This window comes from Polistes canadensis, unplaced genomic scaffold (genome assembly GCF_001313835.1).
Source record: "Polistes canadensis isolate GaletaPanama2010 unplaced genomic scaffold, ASM131383v1 scaffold_81, whole genome shotgun sequence".
Taxonomy (NCBI): Eukaryota; Metazoa; Arthropoda; class Insecta; order Hymenoptera; family Vespidae; genus Polistes; species Polistes canadensis.
The window spans coordinates 256,807-269,306 of record NW_014569628.1 but is presented as its reverse complement, the minus strand read 5'-3'; the positions used below and the strand labels follow the sequence as shown (position 1 = coordinate 269,306).

At 32.1% G+C, this 12,500-nt stretch overlaps 1 protein-coding gene across 2 annotated transcripts in view; it reads left to right on the top strand.

Moving 5' to 3' along the window:
* Positions 1 to 12,500, top strand: part of LOC106786760 (synaptotagmin-7) — a 150,874-nt gene that overhangs the window by 2,256 nt on the left and 136,118 nt on the right. The window contains exon 2 of one of the 2 annotated variants that reach the window (XM_014748510.1): positions 2,732 to 2,848. The exons of the other annotated variant lie outside the window; for it this stretch is intronic. The gene's annotated coding sequence lies outside the window, so the exon portion shown is untranslated. The remainder of the gene's footprint in view (positions 1 to 2,731; positions 2,849 to 12,500) is intronic. 2 annotated transcript variants of the gene reach the window in all.

The window sequence follows — 12,500 nt, the reverse complement described above, 5'->3', positions numbered from 1 at the left end:
AAATTTCATTGTTAAATTTTAACTCTATATAGATCTCCCCAGAGAGATTCCCATACTAGGGGAAAAACGAATTGTGGTAGAAACAACAGCGTACATTCCAATATATTATATCGTTTTGATCCGTCATGTGTCTTCCCGTTAAGCCGAGTAGAATGTGTTTTATGGATAGGGAGAGGAGGTGGTGGTGGTGGTAGTGGTAGTGGTGGTGGTATGAGGGATAACGTGGAAGAATGCCAAATGTTCGTTTCTACTGCAATTTGCAATTCTCGATGCTTAACCACCACCAAGAGGAGGCTCGATTTGGCCGTTCTTTAAAATAATCACAAATTCGTTTGCGGTTGCGAGAACGTATTAAGAGATAAAAAAAAGAAAAATATAAAGAAAAAGAAAGGAAGAAAGAAAATAACGATAAAATAAAATCGAGATTGTTCGAATAAGCGTGCTCGTCGTTGATATATATATATATATTATATTTTTTCTCTTGTTTTACGCGCAAAATAATTTTCTCTTGGAAAAATTCGCGAATGACGATAAGTTTCTTTCTTCTTTCATTTTCATTTTCTTTTTTTTTTATTCTTCTACTTCTATCTTTTCTTTCTTAACTATAATCCTCGCGAGGAGACGTTAGGATTACGTAAATAAAAAGACACCTCAAAGATGGAAAAGAATTTTTGTTCAAGTTACGAATGCCATATTCTCAAAGACTCACGAATATCAGTAGAACTGGGCTTAAATATATGCGGCGAATTTCAATGTTAAGAGTGGGAGAGACGACGGTATGGCATATTGTTCGAACATGTACCCCTCTTACTCCTCCCCACCCTTTTCTTTCTCTTCAAACATAGTGCCGAAGTAGTATATATATATATATATATATATGTATACCACCGAAGGAAGAAACTTACATAAAGAGAATATCCTCGATGCTCTATATCTTGCCATCTCACCCAATATTCTTGAGCCACTTTTATGGTAAATATCTTTCCTCTCTTCGACTATACCTATACTTCAATGACTTTTCGACAATTATTATTTCCATTTGAATTTCGTATTTTCTATATTATTATCAAAAGGATAATAATTAAATGAATCCACAGGATTACTTATCGTTCAACACATAATCATATTTCGAAATAATATATATATTTTTATTGGTAATTATTAACCATTCTCGAATCACTCTTCTATGTCTTATTTTGTTGTTGTTGAGAAAGAAAAAGTATCTATTAATTTTTTGAAAGTCGTGTCATGCGAAGATATGTAACGTTTATATGATTATAATGATTTTCAATAAAAGCGTGATGAATTTTAATGAACAAATGTCAAGATTTATAAAAATGTCGAATATAATAGAAATGTTATATATATATATATTATAATTAGAATATAGGATATGTAAGTAGTGTTAGAACGTTTATGTTAATTCCCTTAATTCGATAGTAGGTTGTCGAAGCGAGTAGTGTTACGGTTTTAGGTAGTCTAACTATAGTAATACGGTTTAAGAGGAGAGAACGGTTGCATTGAAGTTCGTTTTCGGGGGTGTTGTGTCTAAAGGTTTCGCTGATATTCGCAGCCCAGTTTCAAATACATATGCATTCGCAAAAGGCACGCATTTAGAAAGTCCTTGTATGCATGTATGGGTGCACCTGTGCATGCTTCAACATAGGGAACGAAACCTCGAACTTTGCAAGTCAAATCAACGAACCGTTGCTTAATTGTTGCCGCTGGAAGTCAAATTTGTCCACTGGAGAGAGAGAGAGAGAGAGAAAGCAATGTCTGTGTGAAAGCGTTTACGTTCTAAATCACTATTAACATTCTAACTTATCTCTCCGAGTTTGTTTATTTTTTGTTTTGTGTTTCTTTTTATTAATATTTTTTTATTTACGACATATTAATAATAATATGAAAAAAAAAAAAATATTCGAATAGAGACAATGGGAGTATGAAGATAATACGGAAATATATTTTTAAAATATGTTATGTTACATTCGGGAGAATAAATACGAAATGTAAAAATAGAAGAATAAATGAAAGAAATATAAGGAAAAGATTTGAAGAATTACGTGTCGGTAAAGAGAGAAATGGAGAAAGATAGAGAAAAGGGGCATGGAAGAAAATTGGATATGCAAATAAATCAGGTATTTCGATGAAACTGCAAGATTTGAGAATTGGAATTTAGAAGGTTTATCTCGTGCATCGATATACCTATCTTTATATAATATATCTGCAGTGATTGTACTTTTTATTTTTTTGTTGTTCTTTCATAAATATTATTTTACAGGAGACTGCGTTATTTAGTTCGATACGCGATGACGAAATTAGATGATTTCGTTTCGAATCCGAAGAAAGAAAGAAAGAAAGAAAAGAAAAAAGGGTTCTTCGCGACAAAGCATATAAAATATTTAGTCTTTGCTAGGGCTTACTATTTTTATTATTTATTTCTTTTTTTTTTTTATCAATCATCCGATGTCTCTATCTCATTATCTCAACGACATTATCTCATTTTCGTCGTTCCACCCTTCGTGCATTCCTTCCTTCCCAAGTTTTTTGGCAAATTAATTAAACACGAGAAAAGAATTATATTTTCCCCCATTTCTCGGAAACAGCAGATGCCATATATCATCATTCTTCCTTATTTATTTTGTGTACAAGTGTATTCTTTATTTTCCTTTTTCTCTCTCTCTCTCTCTCTCTCTCTCTCTTTCTTTCTTTCTTTCTTTCTCTGTGTTAGGAAGATGTAAACGTGCATAATCTTCTCGAACGGATCGATCCACCTGTACTTCCATCATCACCTAATCTCAATGAGGATCTAGGATAACAACTGCCACTCATTCTCTTCGATCGATAGGTGAGTCTTCGTCCACATTTTTTTTTTTTTTTTCTTGTTATTTCCCACCCTTCCCTTTTTCTTCGCGATAATATTATAATATTTCTTTTATGATGCCATACACACTTATCATCGTACGTACGAAGAACAAATGATGATGGTACGTCCATTTGTTATTTTCATAATTTTGTCATTTCTTTCTTACCATTTTTCTCTTTTGATCCTGCTATTAAGTCGATTATAAATAAATATTAAATGATTCGCGTTATATAAAACGAATGGGAAAATAATGATACGTAATTGTTGAAACATTTCATTCGTACGGGTTCGCATAAGAGAATTCGATAAGTTTCGATGTTTCTTTTATATATAGAATTGGGTAAATTCTCAGAGAGGGGTGGTTATGGTGGATAAATTCCTCTTAATTTTTCGCTTTGATTAATCTTTCGAAAACACGATCTATCACGATGGAAAACTTTTCGAGTTCTTATTCAACGATTAACTTTTGTTTTTTAATGAATGAAAATAATTTAATTTGAGTTACATTAAATGAAGTTATTGAAAAAAGAAAAACTTTTTACTCTAACACATATTTACGTATTCGTCATTTCATAATCGTTAAACTTCGAACACGTCGGTTTTGATCTTGAAGAAAATTTATAGGGACCATTAATTTAGATCAATTTTTCTCATTTCCCAGTTCTCTTCAGATCGTTTTGATGAATTTTCTGTCAAAAAAAAAAAAGAGGGTACTTGAAAATTAAACGAGTTCGCCGTCTGGTAAAAGGAAGGATAAAAAAGTTATTTTCCTCCTCTTCTCTTCTCTACTCTTCTCTCCTCTTTATTTTTTTTCTTTCTTCGTTCAAAATGTTCAGTGACTACGTCAACATTCGAAAAGACTTTTCGACGATTTCGATAGGATTTTGTGTGCATAGTAGGGTCGTCCAAAATTGCGTAGATATTGCATGCACATATCGAACAGATGGCGGATAGATAGGTGATGGTTATTTCACGCAAAGTTGAACAGAGATATCAATACGATTCATTTCCTAGTCGTTTTTGAGGGTAGAAGCCAGCCAATCCTGTTGCGCATTGAACGAGCAACGAGTCAATTTTATTTTTACCATTTAGGATAGTTTATTTTCGATTTGCTAGTAAAAATGATTTTTGATCGAGCAAGAGGTTAAGTATTCTACAAGGAAAAAATATGAAGAAGAAAAAGAAAAAGAAGAAGAAGAGGAAGAGGAAGAGGTTTTGATAAAAAGCTCGAAGATTCCATTGAAGTACTTATACGCTTTCATATATTCCTCGCATAAAAAACTTTCTTCATTTTTCTTTCTTACCAACTCCGGAAACGGAGAGAGGAATGTGAAAAAAAAAGAAAAAATTATACATACCAAGTGACTTTCCGTTCGTGTATATTCGCACGACATACGAAGATAGTTTCAACGAATTTATTGCATTCACGGAACAAAAAAAAAGTAGAATTAAAAAAAGAATCGTTGTAATTTGAAATGGCCGGTAACGCGATATAAACTCTAATGCAATTTAACCGAACTGCTTTGTCCTTAAATTCCCTCGATACCTGAATTAAAGTGTACGTAATTTAAATATGTATATATATATATACACGTATGCATTTATGTATGTATATTTATCCGTTCATGTATATTTATCCTTTGTTATTACGGTCTTGTCCGATAATATATCGAACATGTGAATATTTGAAATTCGAAGTAGCCTCGGTTAAATCGTTTTTTTTTTCTTTTTTTTTTTTTTTGGCGAGATTTCAAAGCTCCTATCGAATGAATTTCTTTAAATTTTGATAGCTTTCCAGTGATTTCTTTTCCTTTAAATCACGACTATTATTTACTCTGTTATCAAGGGCAGATCACACACACACACACACATGTGCGCGCGCGCGTTTTTGTGATCGTCTACACTTTGTAATATTTTTCGTTTTATTCTAAAACCAATGACAAGCTGGTAATCGATTTTTCTACAATAGAATTCGTATCTCAAGATTTCATTTGAAGTCAGGTGAAAATTTCATTACAATCTTTATACCGTTGGTTCGTGAATTCTACGACAAAAGGTTCATATTTATCGATAGTGGGCTACGTGTACGATCTGCAAGCTTTCGAATACGAATAGTGATTGGATGGAAAATAAAAGTTTGATAGAAAATAACGATAACGGTTTAGTCATCAATTTTTTTTTTCTTTCTTTTCCTCTTGTTATTGTTTTTTTTGTTTACGTTTTTCTTCTTTCCCCTTTCGTAGAATTTATCGTTGAAAAAATTCATTCGAGTCGTGTGAAAATTTCATTACGATCTTATGCTATTGGTACCGAAGGTGGTACGATAAAAGATTCATATTTATCGATGGCAAACCTACGACGTGTACATACATATTTACGTTTACATTTACATACAGATTCGTATCTATACATATGTATACACATGTGTGTGCAGATTTTTAAATACAGATGAAAAAAAAAAAAAATATAAAAGAAAAAACAAAACTAAAAGAATATAATAATAGAAAGAAGAAGAAGAAGAAGAAGAAGAAGAACTCTCGAGTTAATATTACTCTTCACTTGGTTCAGTCAATATGCATGTGAAATAAATTTCAATTCATCCCAAGGAAGGTTTCGGAAGCCAATTAGTTGCTTGATTGTGAAACTAAACGTGATTTACATCGATCGACTTTTCTTCGATCTGATTTGTCTATACCGGTAGTTAATTATTCTATTAGAATTATTAACCAATTCTTATTTATATTCTCGTATTATTTTCTCGTATAATAATTTATCATTCAATCGCGTCACTTCTCGACGAGAAAATCTTTTTTTTTAATTTCTAATTTATCTGTAACGTATCTATTTTTTATTTTTTTTTATTATTATTATCGGAATAAAAGTTCATCCGATCTAAACGAGAATTAGTTTAATTGTTTAATGACTTGTAGTAGAGACAATTTCTCTTCTTAACACGATTCCAACACACCTACCGGCGTTAAATACGTTTTATTACAAGCTTCTGGTATCTTCGATAAAGAACACGGGGACGATGTTTGGAATTACACTCCGGGGGAAAAGACCACTATTTCTTTCTTCTTGTTTTTCTTTTTTTTCCTTTTTTTCCTTTTGCTCCCAGAGATATCATCGTGTATTAGGTACTTTTCGTGAGAAATATTCACGACATGTGTTACTCGTATCTCGTGAACACGCGTTATAAAACAGAAATGGGGGAAAGATTTCTTCACATTCTTTCTCTCCATTTTTATTTCCCTCCTTTTCCTTTTTTCTTCTTACTTTTTTCCTTTTTCCTTTTCTACAAGATTTTGCCACAGCGTGAAAATAACGTAAGATTTAAATCGATCATTTATATTACCAGTTCAGAAATTTGAGAGATACGCGGAGAAGATTTTATTAATGATGACGTATCAATCTTTAGAACAATACACCGAGAAAATTAATAATACTGGTAGAATTAGATTGATAAATTAACGAAAGCGAAATAATATTGTTGCATATTGTAGAGAGAGAGAGAGAGAAATATTCTTAAAAAAAGTAATAAGAGTAATTTTGGAAAATTGAGATTACAGAGAAAAGAAGATTACTAAACTAGCCGGTGTAAGACGTAAGTTTGTAGAGTAAATACGAGTGCTGTTTGCATCGTATACAATACAATTTACTCGTATTAAACACATTTATTTTGTTGAAAATGAATCGTTACTAATGCAACTAAAACACGGTATTGTTTAATCATCTCTTATTTTATTTTTCCGTTCGTAATATATTTAGTTTTCATTTTCGGAATAGAAATAACGTTACCCATTAACCAACTATGTTTATTTGTTATATTTTTTGAAACTCGATTTGGTGACCGGTGTTGAAACAATATTAAATTGAAATAACGATTCAAGCACGAGGTCCGTGAAATTGCAAAACGTTCGTTTTATTGTCATATACGGTAAAGTCGTATCTAACGGAAGTCGATAGAAATGAAATCGTTAGATTATATCCAGAGTATGCCACGCAATCTGCGTTTACTGTTTGAGGACCGTACGTTTCTGTTGTATAATTTTAATACTGAAAACTACTGACATACTTTTCCTGTCGTATACTGGAACTGCCAACGCGTTATGCATAGATTTACATATTTGAAAGTTAACGCGAACGTGACTGGGGTTGTTAATACTTATATTAGAAGACCATGAGTTGAAACGAGAAAAGCTGAAGAAACAGCAGCAGTAACAGCAGCAGCAGTAGCAACAGTAGTAGTAGTAGTAGTAGTAGTAGTAATAGTAGTAGTAGTAACAGTAGCACCACCACCACCACCACCACCAGGACAACCAGAGTAACCTTGATCCTTTAGGTATTTATAGAATATTCGAACGAAAATCTCCTGCCCTGTCTGGCCTTTCTCGCTTCAACGGATTGCAATAAGGAGCTGCTGCTTTTTTTATTCTTCCTTACCTGATATTTCATTGTAATTTTTCTTCTTTTTTTCTTTTTCTTTCTTTCTTTCTTAAATATATTATCCCCCGAAATATTTCATCATTTTTTTTTTAATAATCTCTTTCGATAGATCGAAAATAATATTCTATATCTTTTCTACTTTTCTTTTCTCTTTTCTTTTTTTTTTTTTTTATCTCAAACGCGAACAATACAAATATCTATAACAACATATCATTTGATTTCTAATGGATACCAGCTTGATCTTTCGGGTTATATCTTCAAATTAATATTAACTATTTGAAAGGTATATTCTCTCACATTCTCTCGGTTTTATCTTTTTGACAGGACCGAAATATACGAGATAGGAAGTTCCATCAATCAGTGAACACATAGGAGTTAGTGGATGGTTCTCTGTATATTAAGAAACGGTCAAGGTTACGTCGTGGCGTATATTGACAATCCGTCCAGTAGAACGGGTCATCTATGAATAACGTTCCAAATTTTGGTCCCCTTTAAGATTTATTCCGGTCAGTTTCGGTGTCTTAAAGGGATTTATACAACGGTATACGATCGCCTTGAATTTATTATGCGACAATATTCTCTCTCTCTCTCTCTCTCTCTCTGTCTTTCGTATCATCCTCTATTTTTATCTCACTTCTTAAAAATCGTTCATCCTATTATATAGTTGGGTTGTTCAAAATATTATTAATATACGTCGCAAAACAAATCGATTATAATCGGTGATAATAATTTTTCTTCTCCTATTTTTTTTTTATCTTTTTATTCTTTTTTTTGTTGAAATTATTAATTTTGATTTCGTTATTCGTTGTAATCGATAATGACGTAGAGTAGCTTGTTAAAAGATTTCTGGGATGTTAGCAATTACTTATACAGAGAAGTAAAGATTTGTATAGAGTAAAGTTGGCCAACTGGTGCAATTTTGTAATTAACACAAATTAACCAATATTTATTCGACCGTATTTGATCCTCTTTCTATAAGATTTTTCTTTTTATCGAAAGTGCGGACGAGGTGGAGTTGTTATTCAAATGACATAGTGATCATTAACGTGCTAGTTATCTTCCTTTTGCAGTATATTCGATGTCGTGTTCGTTCTTCTTACGCGTAAATAGTATAGTTCGAGAATTGGATAAACCGTAATAGGGAAAATAAAAGAGAGTTTGTATAGAGAAGGAAGAAAACCATAGAATTAAATTTGTCTTTTGTTTTATTTTCTCTTGCGTATAACACGTAAATAATATTTCCGAATAAAATAGAATAACAGAGAAGAATGTGTTTTATTGTTCCTGGCACGAAAGGTATATCCACCAATATTTTTTTTTTGTATTTTTTTTTGCAGATTCCTCAGCCAACACGATAAAATAACTTAAAAGGGATGTCAGTAACCCCTTGAAATATTACAGAATATATCGAAGTTATCATTTGATCAGTTTTAAATAACACGACATGAAACCTTATGGTATCTACCTTCCTCGCATCTCGTTACATCATAAAATATTTGCTCTCGGGAAATAAAAATGAGTTGTTAAAATCGATTTAAAGTCGCGTGACCGACATTTCGCGAATCCCGCGAACGGATATGTACTATATACGTATATATAATCTTAACCCTAGGGTCGGTTATGGTAATTTCATCGGGTGGTACCAATACACAATGTTGTTGATCGAATATGCATGTAACATATTTGTTAATAAAATAAGTTGGAATGCATAAAAGAGGGATCATTTGTTTGCTTGGTTTTTTATTTTTGGAAAAATCACTTTGTAACTTATTGAATTTAAATTAGCAAATAAAAATCTCACACAGAAAATAGATGCACACAATCAAATCGTGTGCGATAGACAAGAGAAAGAAAGAGAGAGAGAGAGAGAGATATATATAGAATATGATTTTAAACAATCCTTCTTTTTATAATAATCTTCCACACTTTAGAATCTTTCCTACTTTTTTTTTTTTTTCTTCGCAAGGTCGCCATTATAAATAGGTTTTCCGATAATAATAATAATAATAGTCAATGAGAATGTTCATACAAAATTACGCGTCGATCTTTGAATGGATTAAACATCGAGTTAGGAGAGTATTAGATCGTATATGCATTGCTGGTGTTTATCGCGATTAGATCTAAGCCCAATTGCGGCGGCGTCGTCTATCCCATTGAAGTGCTTAGACGTGGTCTTACAGCAATTGTCCGTTTTACGTGTTAGAGTGTATACGTGTAAGAGAGAGAATGAGAGAGAGAGAGAGAGAGAGAAAGATCGTATGTGTGCGTGGTCTGGTACCCTACGTACGAGCTAGCAAGCAAGGGTCGATAAATTAGAAATGAGGTCAGACGAAAAGTTGTCATAGAAGGAGTAAACGAGTAAGAGAGAGAGAGAGAGAGAGAGAGAGAGAGGAAGGGTTGAAAAAGGGGAGGAAGAGAAGAAAATTTTCGCTTTTCACGAGTGCTCGACCAAACGATGATGTCTTCTTCCAGTAAAACTTTTAATCACTGCGCCACCCCTTTTTCACATCATTCCCAACTTTCCTTTCTTAGAATTGAAATCTTAACGTTAGTTAGTTTCTTCAAAATTCCATCCGATTTGTTCATTCGTAATTTTTTAAGAGAAGGTAGGGTGGATGTGATTATAAAGAACGCGATTTATTACTTTGTTATCGTATTGTTTTTTTTCTTTTCCTTCTTTTTTTTTTTTTAACAACGACTCGAATTTATCAATCGGTTGATTGTTTTTCTTTATCCAAATAAGGACACACAAAAAGAAAAGACAACGATTTCTTTCGATACTTTTTATCATCGTCGATAAAAAAAGTCATTTCAAATGTTTATACATGTTTGGATAAAAATTTGTATAGTGTCTCTCACGCGGAACAATAATAATAAGTAAATAAACTATATGGATATAGAATTACTAATGGGGAGAGAGTCAATGTACGCGATATTGTACGTTTTAAAATAATATTATGTTTAATAATATTTCAAGTATAAAATATTCTTTGGATATATATATTTCGTTGAGAGTACTTTCAACTTGAGAATAATCCAAGAAACACAGTGACATTGCTATCGATCGATTATATTTCTTGAGAGATCCCTTCTTAGGATTGTCTTAGTTCTATTCGATAACAACGTTCCAGGAATCATCTTCAGTGAATATTCGCATTTATTGAAAGTCTGAAGTATCATGTAATTTTATCGATAAGAGAGAGAGAAAGAGATAGAGATAAAGTTTTTAGTGTGTTTTCGTGTAGAATACAATCGTTGTTTATTCCAAATGCTATTATTTGAATTTTATCTTGAGATTGGTACTTGATCGATTTTACATTTATATTGAAAATTTGAATAAAAATGAAAAAAAAAAAAAAAAGAGAGAAATATAAAGAGAGAGAGAGAGAGAGAGAGAGAGAGAGAGTGCGAGAGAGAAAGAAAGAAATAGGAATGGATAGAAACAAAAAGGAAAAATTTCAAGAAGAAAAATCTAATCGAATTTCCGTAGAGATAAAGTAATCTATATACGGTCGTCTTGTTATTTCAAACCATTTGTCTTATGGGACAGCAGAGGAAGTTTTTTGATCCTGTTAAGGATACTTACTATGCGTCTCATTTCAACTCTTGGTTCTCATCCTCTGGATAGCAGTCAACTATGAACTTTTGTCTTTCGTTCTTCTCTTTCTCTTTCTTTCTTTCTCCCTCGAGGAAGGGTAGGTACGTTTTAACAATGACTATGGCAAGAGAAAAAGAGATAGATAAGAAAGAAAAAAAAGAAAGAAAGAAAGAGAGAGAGAGAGAGAGAATGACAGGAATAATAATAAGAAATAAAAAAAAAAAATAAAATGATAGAACGAAAGAGTTGCATTATATTTCTAACGGTGCGAGAGAGAAGAATAATAATATTATTCTCCTTCTATTCATTCATAAACCTACACTTTCATTGAGCCGTTAGGGAACTCAAAGAGAGATAGAGAGAGAGAGAGAGAGGAAGAGAAAAATGGTGAACAAAGCACTGACTTAGGACATATACAAATGGTCACCTTTTAACAAGCAACGACTGCAACGTTCTGTGTCGTGACAAACGATTCGTTCGCTAACGTTTAAGTTAAGTTTCTATGTTTCTGGATTCATGCCAAAAGCATTTCAACGTGATGCCGCAAGTGCAAGAGCAAATCGCGTTTTCGTCTATTAACAACTAGGGAGAAAAGGGCCGCCACCATCTGGATGCATCGATCGATCGTTATTTCCCATGGAATGCAACTGGACTGCATATCTCTCTCTCTCTCTCTCTCTCTCTTTTTCCGTTTTCTTTCTTTTTTTGTTGTTTTCTCTCTTTTGTAAATAACTTTTCGTTTTTCTCCGAGCTCGTGATAGTTACGTTCGGAAGTCCATATTTCCATTTTTTAATCCTTTTTTTGTTTTCTTTTTTTTTTTTTTTTCTTTTTCATTATTTCTCCCTCTTTGTTTGTTTCTTTTTTTTTCTTTGCGATTGTAACTGCTCGCAGCAGTAAAATGCATGTGTGTATGTATATATATGTATATATAGATTGAATTCCGGTTGGTGACGCGATGCGAAAACTGATGGGCATGGTAAACGTATAAACGTTTTGATTCGACGAACAGTTCCGATTTAAATAGGACGTATTGTTGTTACGATAGTAACATAACGATCTTACAACTCGTTAGAGAATGATTGATCGAAATTCTTTTCTTTTTTATTTTCTTTCTTTTTTTTTTTTTCTACACTGTTCGAGAGATAAATACGAAATTTTTAAATCGTTAAAAGTTTCGATTAAAACATTGATTTTCTTTTGTTTTTTGTAGATTTTTTAGAAAAAATATAATAGAAAAAAGTCATATTATTATTTTATTTATTTATTTATAATCCGTCCCTTTCGGGTTTGGTGGACTTCCGTTAAAACTTTTTTCTTTTTACAAAAATACTACATACTCTATATCCAAAATTATTTTAACTTCAAAGAAACTGAAAATACTTTTTGATCCAATTATCAACATAAAAATTCACTCCTACATACTAATCCATTTATACTAAAATCTAAAAAAAAAAAGAAAACAAAATTCAAGTTCATATAACTAATCCATTTTTTTTTTTATTTTTATTAGAAAAAAAAGTCATATATTCATATCGTATATTATATTATATCGTGAACGTGGAAGAAAAATTTGCTAATAGGAATTGAAA